The following is a 16,021-nucleotide window of genomic DNA, read 5'->3' on the forward strand; positions in this document are numbered from 1 at the left end:
AAGCAAGCCCGTAGGTCTTTACGGCAAGGGGGGTGGGGTGGGTGGGTGGGAATAGTGTAGGGGTGGAAACAAATACAAATGAAACAATGTAGCCGATCCCTGCCAGTGGAGCTGCAGAGGTTTAGTTCCTGCCCGGATGTGGCATCAGCAAGCTGTGGCTGTGTTGAAAAAAAGCCCCTGCTCACCACAGACCGAGAGGGAAACAGAGAAGAGATGGAAATGAGCAACAATGTAGCTGAACCCCATCCCTGCCCATAGAACTACAAGGTCACACTCCTTGCCCCAAGGCAGGTGGTGGCAAACTGTGACTGTGTTGAGACCAAGCCGCCCTATGGGTTCCGGCAGAGACAGTGGCAGGGCCAAGATCAGGCCCCAGCTGGCCTCCACTGAGGTAAGCCAAAAGCCCCCAGCCCCTCAAACCCCCGTGGGTCTGTGCTTACGTATCTTTATGATGCTCCTCCTGTAGAATTTCCCTCTAAGCCACTCTCCTGGGCTGAGTTCTGCGGAGTCCTTCTGGTATGTGCCACTCCGTCACCATCTTCCCGGAAGTCCTTTCTAAATTATTTTTGAGACTTTCTGTTTCTATAATGTATTGACCTACACACACTATTTTGAAGTACATAGACTAAGCAAATATATATATATAGATAGAGAGAGAGATAGATAGATAGATCTATATATATATATAATTAGAGGTAGCTATTTCAATGGTTTATAAATGTATTATCATACTGTATAAAATTATGACTAGAAATTGCCTTCCAAGACCAATAAAACACATAATTGAAGAAGTACTATTCACAATAAAAGGGAGGTCTCTACGATGATTCTGCCCTCCCGCCTCCTCACAAAAGACTTCAGGAGGAGCCTGAATGAACTAGGGTGTCAGCACCCAAGAATGAATGCAGAAGTACCCAAACACAAGGGTAGGTATCCTCAGAAATTGGGTCTGGCGGCTCAGAGCTAAGCCAGAGCAGGATATTAATGAGGTAACAACCAGAATGGAAGGGAAATGGTTTAGGACGTTGAGCCAATAGAAGTAGACCTACCAAGGATGTTGATTCCTACAGCAGCACATACTAAACCTTGGATTAGCATTATAGGTTCAGTTCTAAGCCCTACTTTGCATTGCACCCTCTTACTAGTAGGAGCAGCAAATACTCTCTGGAGTACTCTCCAGAATGTACTCTCCAGCAAGTACTCTCCAGAATGATTTTCTTCTCCACAGATTGAGACTATGCTCTCAAAGATCACCAAGCATGAAAGTCACCAAAACACATGAATGAAAAGCCAACAGAAACAAACGGTACACTTAGCGTGCTCACCCAAATATTGCCAACACTAGAATTCATAGATTCAAAGAATCATAGCTATGCATAAAATGTTTACATATCTAAGATTGGCAAATTTAACAAAATAAAATTTTTAAAAGCCAAAAATGGAAAATGTATTTGTCTTAAGTCAGCAGCAGTGTACACAGCTAAGGAAAAAATTGGAGAGCTGGAATGAATTTATAATGGGAGTATGAAAGGAAGGTGAAAGATAAGGAAAGTAGAATGGAGACCCAAAAAGATTAATTACTATAAGAATGGAGACAAGGCAATATTAAAATGAGTACTAAAATATTCTTAGATGATTAAGTAGTATAATAGTTTACAAGCAGATTAATAGAAACCAATTTGTATAGAGACCCATTGTAGTGTAAATACAAAACACCAAGGACCACTGACATCTCTAACCCCCACAGAGATAAGGGACTGATCAATGTCCACAAAGAAAATACAGACTAATAGTTGATTTCGCAATGGGAGCCATAGTGGAGTATTTTCAGAGTAGTGAGAAAACAGCCATCCGAGAATTGGATAAGAGGTAAAATTATATTTCAAGGATGAGAGTAATTTAAGAATACTTTTTAAAAATTAGGTATTTTAAGGGAAATTGTAAAGAACATGCTTCAAAAAGGAAAATTATCCCAGAAAGATAATCTGAGATAAAAGTGGTTTAGAAACGAACAAAATGGTAAACACTTACATAACATTAAATAAAACAGATAAAGTGGACTAGGAGGCAGGAAGGGAAGGAAAAGAAACCAGGCCAGGAAAGATGAACTCAAAATTCTATAGTCCTTTTATAGTTTGGAGTGTCAAAATAATGATTAGGCTTAGTTAAATATTAATGTATTAGGAATACTCATTAAAAGGATATACTGTGGAAAAAAGAATATAGTGTGTAAAATTTTAAAATCATAAGTAAATTAAAATATCAAATAACAATAAATGTAAATAAGACAGACTAGCCCAAAGCTAGGTTTGTCATGTTTGATAAAGTACACTGGGTGGTGGTTAAGAGTGCTTCTAGTATTTTTTCTGTTCTTATTTTCTATATAAAAATAATTCAAGCATTAAGATACCATTATAAACCAGCATATAGTTGATAAAATATTCTAAAAGTTTGTACAGAAAAGAAAGAGCTACTGACAAAAGCTAACACCCATTTCTCGTAGTTGGAGATTTAAAATCACTTTTGATACCTTGATTTTTTAAATTAAAAATACTGTTTAAACAAAACAAACAAGCTTGATCTAGTGGACAAACACAGAATTCTCCATTCCAGGGTCAAGAGGTTTCACATTCTTTTCAAATACACGTGGAGCTTGTATGAAAACTGGAGTCCTTGCTGGAATTAGGTAAAACTAATTTCTCAAAAATGTCATAAATTTGGGATGGAAAACTAACCCACTCTGTAAATTTTCACCTATGCCACAATTTAAAAATCAAACTGAAGTCTTAAATCTCAGAAAGCTACAAAATCCAGTGACTTTTTCTAATGGATAGATTTTTAAATCTGTAAATATTTTTGAAATTTAAAAAATAACCCCATAAGTAATGGCTAAGAAGAGCTGTGGCGAACACTAAACCCTTCCCTGGTAATTACGCAGATGAAGAAATTGACAAACACTCTGGTACTGCTTCCTGGAGCTTTGCACAGTAAGAGTTCAGTAAGGGATACAGGTGAAAAATGGGTTGAATAGTTGAGCTTAAAAAGTAGAAAAATTACACTAAGTTAAAGCATGAAAGAGGAAAAATGGCTCTTTGAAAATGCTAACAAAATTGACAACTGTAAAAGCGAAAGCATAAATTAAATTATAAATAGAAAGACAGATAAAGCCAAGACCTGAAAAAAATTATCATTACAGACGTAAATTTGAAAAATCATCCTTAAAAATAGAATTTTTTAATGCTAACATATGAAGATGACAACAGATTAGTTACTATCCAATTAAAAAGTTAAATATTCCTTTTATCCCTCCCTATTTTCCTTCAGTAAATATTGTGCCCATATTGTTTTGCAAATGTATTATTTCAAACATCAAGAGATTATTTCAACTTCATAGAAACTTTAGAGTATGGGGAAAAATATTTCCCAAATTGTTCATTGGAGTTGGTTTACTTTAGATAATAAAGCAGACAAAGACAGTACAGTACTAGCAAATTTTATTCATAAATACTAGTGCAGAAATCCTAAACAATAGCAAATCAGATTCCACAATATATTATCTGGATGCTATTGCAAGTGTTTTTTAGGTACAGGTGTATGATACCAGGCATTAGTACTTATTTTCACCAATATGCACTGCTACTTTTTGCAGTGTAAAGATTCAAAAGATAAAAAAGGAATATTTGCAAATTATTTTACTTCCTACATAAACTCCAGACTTCAATTTGCTATCATTAATAGTTGACTCAAGATGACAGATATAAGATAAAGACAAATTAGTTGCATTTCTGTGCACAACAATTGGAGTACACTTTATTTTTTCAAGAGAATTTTTACAAGAGCAGCAAAACTAAGTTACCTAGAAATAAATTAGCAATGATAATATATTACTTGGAAACAAAACTGTGAAGCATTAAAGATGACTTAGGGGAATACAGAAATAGCCTATTTAATCATGAAATGTCAGTGCTTATTTTGCTGGAACTTTGAAAGATGCTAAAAATGTATATAGCAATGTAAAAGTTTAATAGACACAGTCAAACTCTTGAAGAAAAATTCTTATCAAAGTGGGGCAAGCACTTCAATGTCAAGAACAAAGTTACAACAGTTGAAGAAAAATGCATATAGAAAAAGCACTAAAATGCAAGAAGGATTGGCAAATTCAACTAAAGTTACTTTTAAGTGCCATCAAGTTATCTCCACATCGGCGAACAGGATAAACCATAGCTTGGTCTTTACAATCCTGACAATCCTTGCTTTGCCTGGGCCCCTTGTTGTGACTGCTGTCAGTCTCCTTGCAATGCTTCCTCATTTTGCTGACTGTCCTCCCCAATCGCATGTCCAAAGTACCTGAGGCAGAGTCTCATGAGGCTCACTTCTAGGAATTCAAAGTGTATTCGGTGTTCTTTGCCAACACCCTATCCATGAATCAATTCTTGCTGTTGCGTATTCACTCTCCAACTCTCCGCTGGCATCTGGGGCGGTTGAGAATACCCTCGCCCAGGCCGGCTGCACCCAAGTCCCTGCAGAGATTGAGGGCTGCTTTTCAGTCCTTTCGAGGCCTTTCGTCGTCGGTTTCTTCAAAGCAATAGGTTGTTTGATTTCTCCACCTGCTGCTTCCAGGAGTGTTAATTGTGGCTTCAAATAAAATGAAACTCTTGACATGTTTGGATATTTTCTCAGTTTCTCAGTATGTTCTGTATTAGACGAGGAAGCTGAGGATTTGGGTTTCTATAGGTGGAGGACTAGCTGTAGTCATTGATCTTTTTCAATAAATGCTTCAGGAGCTTTTCTGGTTTGTCTTTTTTTTTGCTTTTAGCAAGCAAGATTGTGTCATCTGCATATGGCAAATTGTTAAGCACACTTGTACATACGTTGCTATCAACATTTTTCTACTTGAGCCCTCTATTTCCTTTGACCTTCCTCCTGTCCCCCTCCATTGGGCTCTTAGTAATTTCTCTTCGATATATTATTGCACTTGATCAAATCCCACTAGGCATTATACCTCCTCGCCTTCAATTTTGGATGTCTTATTTGTTCCCTTATCCCTGAGTTTGTTGCCTCCCTGCGCCCCCCCTCCCAGCCTCCTCTTCCCCTGTGTCTCCCAGGGATCGCTAGTCCACTTGTTTTCTCCTCAGGATTTTCTGTCCTGCCTATCTTAAATAGATAGACTTAAGGGTGAAAGGGGAAAAGAAAATAGTTCCAGGTCTGTCTGCTGACCCTTATGTGTGTTTTCCAATCGGGTCTGATGAGACGCCAAGCCCTGTCCCCCAAGTCAAAATCTATGTTCAGGATTCCTGGAGACTTCATTACTTTACTTCCCTTCGCATTTCACCCTGCGCTGCGTGGAGCAGACCGGGCACACTCCCGCACAGTGTCTCTGGTGCTGTCCCCTGTAGTGGGATGGGTCAGGGAGGGAGCGTCATGGTGAGTCCGGCCATAGGGTCCTCTCTGCGCATTGGCTACTCCGAGCAGGAATGTCATCCCTGAGGTTTTGTGGAACATGATGAGGTTGACACTCTTTCCCTCTTAGTTTGCACCCATGTGGTCGAGACAGACCTGCCACTCTCCCTGGGCTATATCTGGAATTCTTATTTCAGTATCACTAGTTCTTGATCATGCACTAGCTAGCTACCTCTTGAGCTGGCTGAATGTCATCTGGTTCTCTTGGATGCAGAGACTATTTCTTACATCTTCCGGTGCTGTGCCCAGGTGCTGTGCCCACTGGTCTTCTTTCAGAGTGAGATGGACCAACCATATCTTCTCAGTTGGTTTTCTAATTCCAGGGCTTTGAACATTTCATCATGGTGCTTTTGCTTCTTGAGCTGCCCTTTCAAATGTTCTGTTCGGGTTTTTAAATTCACCAGTTCTTCCATATACTTTAATTGCTCCACATTCAAGAGCAAGTTTCAGAGTTTTATTGAATCGACTTTGGTCTCTTTTCTTTCCTGCTTTTTACTGACCTTTTGACCTTTTGCTTTCTGTTTGGTTTTCTTGATGTCATCCCGCTAATTGTCAGTAATCAGTGCATCAAGGCCATTCTTGAGATGTTCTGTGAAGACCAGTGAGATTACGCTTGTGGTTGTGCTGCTCTGTCTTCTCTGGTGAATTCCATGTGTCTAGTTACTGTTTATGATCTTAAGGATTGCAATGAAAAAAGTCAATTGATCTTGTAACTTTTAAACAAGGAGTTAGAACACACACAAAGATAGCGTATGTAAGGGGAGGTGGAAGAATGATATGAATGGAATACACTGGTGGGTAGAAGTTACTGGTAGCATTTTAGATCTTTAACTTGGCTTTTGTAAACGATTCCCTAGGTGGTGTGAATGGATATGAGCGAGACTACTAAGTGAAAAAGCTGCTTCTGAGAGGTCCTCGGTTTGGCTTGTTCTCAACAAAAGGTGAAATGCCCTGCTTCCTTATAATTACTTTAAATAATTTCACCAATATTCACTATACCTGGCTTATTTCACCAATATTTACTAGACCTGGAAGAAATAATATGGCCCCCTCATATTTGTTAGTCTCACTTTTCTTCATTTCTAGCTTAAATGTCATTATCATTTTAATTACTCTCTCACCTATACCCTTGGATCCCCTTGTTGCTTTCTCTCTTGCTTCTTTGTACAACTGAGGAAATAGTGTGGATTCCACATGACCTCTTTTGGTTTCTATAGGGAGAAGACTCCAACTCCACATCAGCCTGTTCCACAACCCTGAAGTCAGAGGTGCTTCATACTACAACTGTCTTTACCAGCTCTGACATCCATATCCCTCCCCTGACACTCAGGCTTCTTTGCTAAATTCAATATTCCGATATAATGGCCACCAGAATTCACAAGTCATAATCACACCTGTTTGGGTTTATTAGAGAAGCTAATTGAATACAAGTCAGGATCAGAATCATTTAGGATAAAGTTCCTTTGTCCACAGCACCTCTTTTCAGCCAGGCTTGTAGGCACATCTTACTCTCTGTTCCTCAGCCGTGCCCGCATGTTCCCTTGATCTCTGCCCTGGCTCAGGCAAGTCGTACAAAGCTTCCTTAGTGCTGATAAGTGCCCCAAAGACACTCAGCTTGTTCCTCAGCTGGGCTGCTGATCCGTTGCCTGGCCACGCAGAAACTTCAGCATGCTTCCCGCCTGGTTCTTCCTTTCTGCTCATGGAATTTTCTGTTCCTGCATCTCCAATGACTCATTTTTACACTCGGTGAAATGGCAAAGCTGAACACTTGTCTCTATTAGAGCCTCACACCTTATTTGCATGATTTGACCCAGTCTTTGGTAGGAGTTACAATGAATGAGTAGAAGAGCCACGCCGAGCAATTTCACTTCACTGCAGCAACCCTATCACAACTCAGCCAAGCTGCTTGGAGAGTCACTTTTCGCTTGCATAGTAGTGCTAACGGGTCTCACTAAGCGTGAGTGAATGAACCCCTTGCTCAATTTGTTCAGTAGATTTCAAATGATCTCACACAGCAGAATCTCTTGGTGGACATCCCCTAGTTTCTGATTTAAGTAGGTGTGGATGAAGGCCTGGGAATTTATATTTCTAGCAGATTTCTAGGTGATGTTCCCACTTCTGATCTTCTTATAAAACAAGTTAGTAAATTTTGAAGGAGCGCAGTTTTTAAAAATCACTTACAGGAGTGGCCAAAATTTCAGAATTTCTTATTTATAATGTTTGTATTGTGGCTACAGACTGTGGCTAAAGTAATTAAATGAAGAGCATAGATCTTAACATCAATTATTTAAAGTAATTATAAGGAAGCAGGGCATTTCACCATTTGTTGAGGAGTACACTTTCTACTCAGGAACTACTTACTATTGATGAAGCTACTTATTAGCTTAATACTCCATATACATGATCTGCATGAAAAATGTCAGGAGTCTTGTGTAGTTAAAGTCATAAAAGGAATAATCAGAGTAAAGGATGAATAACTTTTTTACATACTTGTGAACTGAAATAGCTATCTTGTGCGAAGCAGGCAGTGCCAAAGGGACCATACGAAACATTCAGTAGAACTTCCTCAATTCAGCATCGTTTGGGTTATTCACCAGGTGTGAATTTGCATATAACTAAAGTTTGGCTTAATCTTGTGCAATAAAAGTCATTTTTAAATTAAGGCAAAAAGTTACACATAATCATAGTTACCCTTTAAAATTCTTTACCCATAAAAGTATACCCAACTTAGGCTGGCTTCTTATCAGAATGTTTGAGACATTCATTTTTTTGCATTATGTTGCCAACTGTAGACACATTGGATGTTCTGGTCTTCCAACCATATGTGTAATGTATTTTTCCTCTTCAATAAAGTCTTGTCACATAGTTTGCTCATTATACTACTAGATACTGTATCATCTGATGCCATGATTTGATGTATTTTTCTCATCCTTTTAAAAATATGGTTTTTAATTGTGAACTATGTGAAGGAGCAAATCAGTTTCTATTCGATACACATTTTGTTTCATGTCATTGATTACACTCCACACACGTTTTGATTGCCTTTCTCGTGTATGTTGCTTTCCCTGTCGGCCAGTCTATAGTTCGCCATTTGCCTTCCTTTTCCTTTCTGTCTCTAGTAACCAAAGAAAGTGTTCTTTTCCTGTGAAACCACTCCGTGGCTTTCTCAACGCATTGGTGTGGGTCAGGCATTGGGCTGCTAACGCCCACCGTGGCTTTCCAAACCCACCACACACTCAGGAGACGTCTCAGAAATCCTACAGAGGGTCACTGTGACTCAGATTAACGGGATGGAAATGGGTTGGGACGGATTTTCTGCTCTCTGGTCCTCTCGGACCCCGTCATAAAGTGCCGTCAAGAGAAACAAAGCAAACCCCGCCTGCCCCATCCTCACAGCTCTTAGGACTGAGCCCACTGTTGCAGCCTCTGTCAGACCACCTGGTCGAGGGCCTTCTGCTTTCTCATTGCTAGGAACCATTAAAGACGCTTCTCCTAGTGTGGGAGCCTCGTCTTGAATTGTTATGTCGCATTCCACGTCTGATTGCATGCTGATTTGCTTGGAAGCCGGTTTGCTCTTGGGTTGGCACAGACACACTATTACTTTGTCCAAAGCAGCCACGTTGTCTTCCAGCATTGGAACAATTACTGTTTCTTAAGTTGAACATTTGGTTTAAGTGGTTGGCTTGCATCTAGAAAGTATTTGTACAAAATACATGTATAATCTTAGGGGCTAAAATAACTTGATATAGCGAGAGATACATACTTGAAAGACATACAGAAATTAAAACCAGCCAAAGAATAGAAAACTTAGCTCCCTTCTCATGCTCTCTTGGAAAGGTAGAGTCACTAAAAGATGAGTAGAATAAGAGGCAAGACTGGTTGTAACATTTACATTATCTCACTTATACATACAAGCATGCCAAATATATTAGTTAAATTTCGTAAAATATGTTTGATGTTGAGGTAATATAATTTTGTTGAATAATTTCTTAAGAAACTCTTGCTTCCCCTTTACAATAGCCTGCAGCACCTCGCCTCTCCCAAGCAGGAGCACACATAAGCAAAGAGAGATCCAGGAGAACAGAGCGCCTCCTTACTGTCGGACTTCCTGGAGCATAGTACTGTTTACAAGGGCAATCCGTACCACTGACACTCTCCTGTAGAGAAAGAGTCAGGCTAAGTACAGCACACGAGAGCAGCGAACAAAGCACCTCAGATAAATGGACCTGTTGACTGGAATTAGTTTAATGTTCTTTAGGAGAAAGGTAGCAAAACCCACGTGGAGGTATCCAATGTGCTGTTGGTTGTGGGGAGTCCCCAGCTGTGATGGGAAGCCTTGTGGGTGGCCCTTGGATAATTCTGCCCAAATAATTGACACCAAGGCTCTTTAATGTTTTCATCCCCTCTCCTGGCCAGACACTCTTCTTAGGCCAAGTAGTATAATTTCAGATGAGACCTTTCTGATGAGTTCGAGAGGTAATAGTGGCAGAAATTCAGTAATCTTTATAGAGTATCTTATTCTGTTGACTATCGGTAACTTCTGGGTATCATCAATGCTCAGGTTAAAAAATTCTTGCCATTCAGGTAAATACTAATTAGTGGGATAAAGACATTTTACAGTCCTCTGTGCTAACGGGTGGGGAGTGGGAAAGTTTTATTCTGTAGGTCACATGTGACATGAAGTTTGAAGGGTAAGAAGTATACGCAATAGACACTTCTTAGCAGCAGGAAGTGACGCACAGAGCTGCAGAAGAGGGGAAGAGCGTGGGTGAGGAGACGGGAGCAAAGTTCCCTGTGTAACATTGGACAGCCTGGAAAAGGCTGCTGGGAGAGGAGACTGGGCCAGTCTCCAGGGTGTTTGCCTTAAGCCTCCAGGCATTGAGAAGAAGCCTTGGGAGTGGTGTGAAGGAGACTTGTTCTGAGAGGGGGGAGGGGAGTTGGAAATTCACCTCTGAGGCTAAGGGCCCAGACTGAGGCAGTACAAGTCGGAGGGGATGATAAGAGGCAGCATCTTGTAGGGAGTTTAGCAGGAAGTGGGTACCATCCTAGATGTCAGAGAAGTACCAAGCATACAATTTCTTCTGCTGGGTTTTTAATGCGGATGTGTCCCAGACCTCTCCCCTTTCTGTCAACACACCCTTCTCTAGCCTCAACTCCCCAAATTCCATTTGTTTGTCACTCACTAACTCTGAAACTGCCCCGTGCCCACTCTCCAGGGAGTGCAGGCCCAGCTCCTCGTGGAGGGCCTGGGACAGAGGAGTACCGCTGCAGCTTTCATCCTCTTGCACCCAGCGTTCACTCAGGCCCATCTGTTGGCCATCCAGCAGCCAGAGTGATCTTCTAAAAGTGCAGACCCTCCACTAGTTTGCCACCTCATTAAGAATTGCCCACCCAGTCCTCTCTGCCGGCTCAGAGCGCGTGGGCCCAGCCTCTCCCCGATCTCATCCAGTTCATCCAGAGTGCCTGCCTCCCTACTCAGATGGCTTCCGTTCCAGTCTGCACACACACCAACTTGTGACCCGCTTAGGGCCTTTTCATTAAAGGTTCCCTATCCCTGAAATGCTCTTTCTCCTAATGCTTGAATTAGTTGCTGCTTGACATTTAGATCTCAGCATAAATGTCACCTCTTCAGGTGATAACACTCCCAACTCCTTACTCTAAAAATGGATTTTAAAAAATGGCAAAATCACACATCCATTCCTGTGCAAAAACAAAAACGTGAACTCACTACGGTAGAGTGGATTCTAACCCTTTGAGGACTGAATGTAAGTGCCCCACCGGATTTCCAAGGCCATCGATCTTTACTTCCATCTCGGCCATCTCTTCCCCGCAGAGCAGCTGATGAGTTCAAACCACTGACTTTTGTGTTTGCCACAGAGAGCTTTCACCACGGCACCGCCGCAGCGCCTACCCATCCCTCCGTCATCCTGTCATTGAAAGTAAGCAAATAACTGATACGGAGATGGGGTCCCCTTGTTTTTTTTATAGAAGAGTCATAGCTAATAGTTATGGAAACTTACAGGATTAGATAATCAGCTTTTGCATCCTCTAATGAAGCAGTGGATTTGGCAACAATTTGGTAATAGTTCTAGAACTACTATACTTTGATAAGGAGTTTTTATAATACATGGATTATTGTGCCTATTTAACTCACCAATAAATCATAATATACATATCATTAAAAGAGTGACCACATAAGGTCTAAAATCTCAATGCAATCAGCAGAAAACACCATCTTATTCGCTTCACCCATTTAAAAAATTAAATCAAACGAAGCTTAAAGATCTACCTGACAGGTTACAGAAAATACTAGAGTTAATGAATGTGCCAGCTGAGGTCAACGGACAGACCTGGAACTCTTTATAAGCTTTTCCCTCTTTTGTTTGGTTTTTGTTTTTCATGTCTGTCTAGTTAAGATAGGCAAGATAAACAATCCCAAGGAGAAAACAATGGGGGAGAGAGGAGGGGGCAGGTGGGAAAAGGAAGGAGGGAGCCAGCAAACCTAGGAACAAGGGAACAACAAGTGATCTAAAATCAATGGCAAGGAGGGTGTAGGATGCCCAGTGGGCTGGATCAAGTGCAATGTAGCCAAGAGAAATTAATGAAAGCCAAATGAAGGTCAAACAGGAAATAGAGGAAAATACTAGGAGTCGAAGGACATTTATAGAGGTCTAAATATAGGCATTGTTGTACATGAACAACTCAGTTTCTGGTAAGAGGCAAAACAGTTTATTAAAGGGGACAGAAAGGAGAAAAAACCTGCACAGGGACCGGCTCTCTGAGGAGGGAGAGAGTGGTTCCGATTGCTCACAGAGTTGGGTTTTTATAGGGTGAGGTAAACAAGTGGGCTTTGCAGTTGTGCAAGCATGCAAGCAGGAACAGAAGCAGACCTTGCAGTTAGCCTTTAGCTGAACATTCCGGGAACCTTATCTGTAAGTTTCTGGTCATTACGTCCTCTAGCCCCTTTGTGCTAAAACAAATGTTAATAAGTTTTGATTTTTCCAAGCATCTGAGTCTATTACGGGAACTTCCCCACCCCCTTCTTGTATGACTTAAATACAAAATGGCTTTGCTGAAGCTATGTTCCACAGCATGTACATATGTAAATATATTTCTATATAACAAAAGGAAAATCTATACATATATGTTAAATATTATGGTAGCAGTTAGACATTGGGCCTCTACTTAAGTACTCCCTCAACACAAGAACACTTTGTTCTAGTAACTTGGTATTCCGTGACACTCACCTTCCCTAACTCATCACTTAAGACAAAATGGGTACATAAGCAAATGTGGTGAAGAAAGCTGCTGGTGCCTGGCTATCAAAAAATACAGCATCTGGGGTCTTAAAGACTTGAAGATAAACAAGTGGTCATCCAGCTGGGAAGCAGCAAAGCCCACATGGAAAAAGCACACCAACCTGTGATTATGAGGTATCAATGGGATCAGGAATCAGACATCAGTAGACCCAAAACAAGCAATCATATCTATGAGAATGGGGTGGGGGTGGGGTGTGCACACATGGAGACCCAAAGGCCGTCTGTAGACAGTTGGACATCCCCTTACAGAAGAATCACAAGGAAGGGGTAAGTCAGGGTGTCGTATAGCAGTGATGAAACATACAACTTTCCTCTAGTTCTTTAATGCTTCCTCTCCCCACCCCATCCCCCACCCCCAACTATAATGACCCTAGTTCTACCTTACAAATCCAACTAGACCAGAGCATGTACACTGGTACAGTTAAGAGCTTTTGACACAGGTAATCCAGTATAGATAACCTCTGGAACAATAATGGGAGTAGCGATACCATGAGGGTAGGGGAAGGTGCGGGGAGAAAGGAAGAACCGATCACAATGATCAGCGTACAACTACCCCATCCCACTCCCTGTCAAGGGGGATGAACAACAGAAATGTGGGAGAAGGGAGACAGCAGACAGTATAAGATAGGGAAGTAATAATTTATAAATGATAAAGGGTTAATGAGGGGAGGGGAGGGGAGAAGGGGAAAAATGAGCCGATACCAAATCTCAAGTAGAAAGAAAATGTTTTGAAAAGGATGATGGCTACATATGTACAAACGTTCTTGACACAATGGATGTCTTGATTGTTAATAAGAACTGTAAGAGTCCCATTAAAAGAAACCCTTAATGACCAATGCCATAGGTTCTTGAGCATAGAAGTGCCTGAGAGAAGGCGGACAGGGCATATGTAATGTTTAGTTTCATATATTTAAGAGATACTAGGAAGCCTTAAAGAGTTTGTAGCATGAAATCTAAAGATAATAGATTTTTCCACAAACTTTACGCCACCTTCTTATAGTCTACATTGCAATATGTGTGTTAATTGATTTCAAAATAAGGTAATTTAAAAAAGACTCCTGAGATGAGTGTGGACTACATACATGGGGACATAGTTGAGTATGATCGTTGTGTGCGCTTAATCTATAAAGATGGAGAGGGTGGGCCTTTTATGGGAACAGGGGTCTTATGGGAATAGCTAAAACACAAAGCATGTAGGAGTGCTAATTGACAGTCAGCGGATGGGGACATGGGATGGAGACAGGGAATGGGAGGACTTTACAATAGACTCTCGGACATGTTTAAAAGTTTGCATAATTAAAAGGTTTTTAAGATGTACTCAGGCAGGAGCCCAGGTGGCGTAGTGGTTAACAGTTGGGCTGTAAACTGCAAGGCCACCAGTTCAAAACCACTAGTCACTCTGCGGGAGAAAAAGATGGGGCTTTCTACTTTGCCCTGTAGAGGTTGCTATAAGTCTGCTTAGGCTTGGTGGCAATGAGTTATTAGTATGCTTGAAGGGAAAAAAATCACAATTCTCTTCAAAAGTGCAACCACCATAAAAAAAAAAAAAAGATGTACTCAAAAAGACCTTTTCCTATCCCCTGTGTCAGTCACTTTTAATTTTTTAAATCATTTTATTAGGGGCTCATACAACTCTTATCACAATCCATACATCCATCAATTGTGTGAAGCGCATTTGTACATTCATTGCCCTCATCATTCTCAAAACATTTGCTCTCCACTTAAACCCCTGGCATCAGGTCTTCATTTTCCCCTCCCTCCCTCATGAACCCTTAATAATTTATAAATTATTATTTTGTCATATTTTGCCCTGTCTGACGTCTCCCTTTGCCTACTCTTCTGCTGTCTGTCCCCCAGGGAGCAGGCCACATGTAGATCCTTGTAATCAGTTCCCTCTTTCCAACCTACCCTCCTTATGCCTCCCAGTATCGCCACTCACACCACTGGTCCTGAGTGGATCATCCGCCCTGGATTCCCTGTGTTTCCAGTTCCCATCTGTACCAGTGTACATCCTCTGGTTAGTCAGATTTGCAAGGTAGGGTTTGGATCATGATAGTGGGGGAGGGGGAGGGAGGAAGGATTTAGGAACTAGATGAAAGTTGTATTTTTCATCGTTGCTACATCGCACCCTGTCTCATCTCCTCCCCGAGACCCTTCTGTAAGGGGATGTCCAGTGGCCTACAAATGGTCTCCACTCCACACTCCCCCCCTCATTCACTATGGTAAGATTTTTTGTTCTGATGATGCCTGATACCTGATCCCTTCGACATCTTGTGATCGCACAGGCTGGTGTGCTTCTTCCATGTGGGCTTTGTTGCTTCCCAGCTAGATGGCCGATTGTTTACCTTAAAGCCTTTAAGACCCCAGACGCTATATCTTTTGATAGCCAGGCACCATCAGTTTTCTTCACATTTGATTGTTCGCCCTCTTTGTCTTCAGTGGTTGTGTCTGGAAGGTGAACATCATAGAATGCCAATTTAATAGAAGAAAGTATTCTTGCATTGAGGGAATCCTTGAGTGGAAACCCAATGTCCTTCTGTTACCTTAATACTAAACCTATAAATATATACACATAGATCTATTTCCCCATCCTCATAATAAATATATTTGCATATGTACATGTCTTTATCTAGACCTCTAAATGCCCTTTTCCTCCCAAATCTTTCCTCTATTTCGTTTGACTTTCCTCCTGTCCCACTATCATGCTCAGTCCCCACCAGGGTTTCAGCAATTCCTCTTGGTTACATTACCCTATATCGGGCCCAACCAGGCCTCCCACACCCTCCTCACCACCGATTTGGATCACTTGTTGTTCCCTTGTCCCTGGGTTTATTAACACCACTACCTTTCCCCCCACCTGCCCCTGTCCTATGTCCCCATGGAACTGTCGGTCCCATTGTTTTCTCCCATTGTTCATCCAGCCTATCTTATTGAGACAGACCTGAGGAGATAATAACATGCACAAAAACAAGACAGAGCAAAACCAAGCAACAGTGTACAAGAAAACAACAACAAAGCAAAACACAAGAAAGATAAGCTTGTAGTTAGTTCAAGGATTGGTTGTTGGCATTTAGGAGTGTTTTACAGTTCAGTGTGTTAGGGCACCATGCCCTGGCCCCAAAGTCCACCTTCAGCATTCTCTGGGGGACCTGGCCGCTCCATTCCCTTGCTGTTCTGTTGCACCCACTTAAGCTTTTGCCTTGGTGTGGCGGGATCAGATCGGGTGCAATTCCCACACTGTC

The sequence above is a fragment of the Tenrec ecaudatus genome, chromosome 1, assembly GCF_050624435.1.
Source record: "Tenrec ecaudatus isolate mTenEca1 chromosome 1, mTenEca1.hap1, whole genome shotgun sequence".
Classification (NCBI taxonomy): Eukaryota; Metazoa; Chordata; class Mammalia; order Afrosoricida; family Tenrecidae; genus Tenrec; species Tenrec ecaudatus.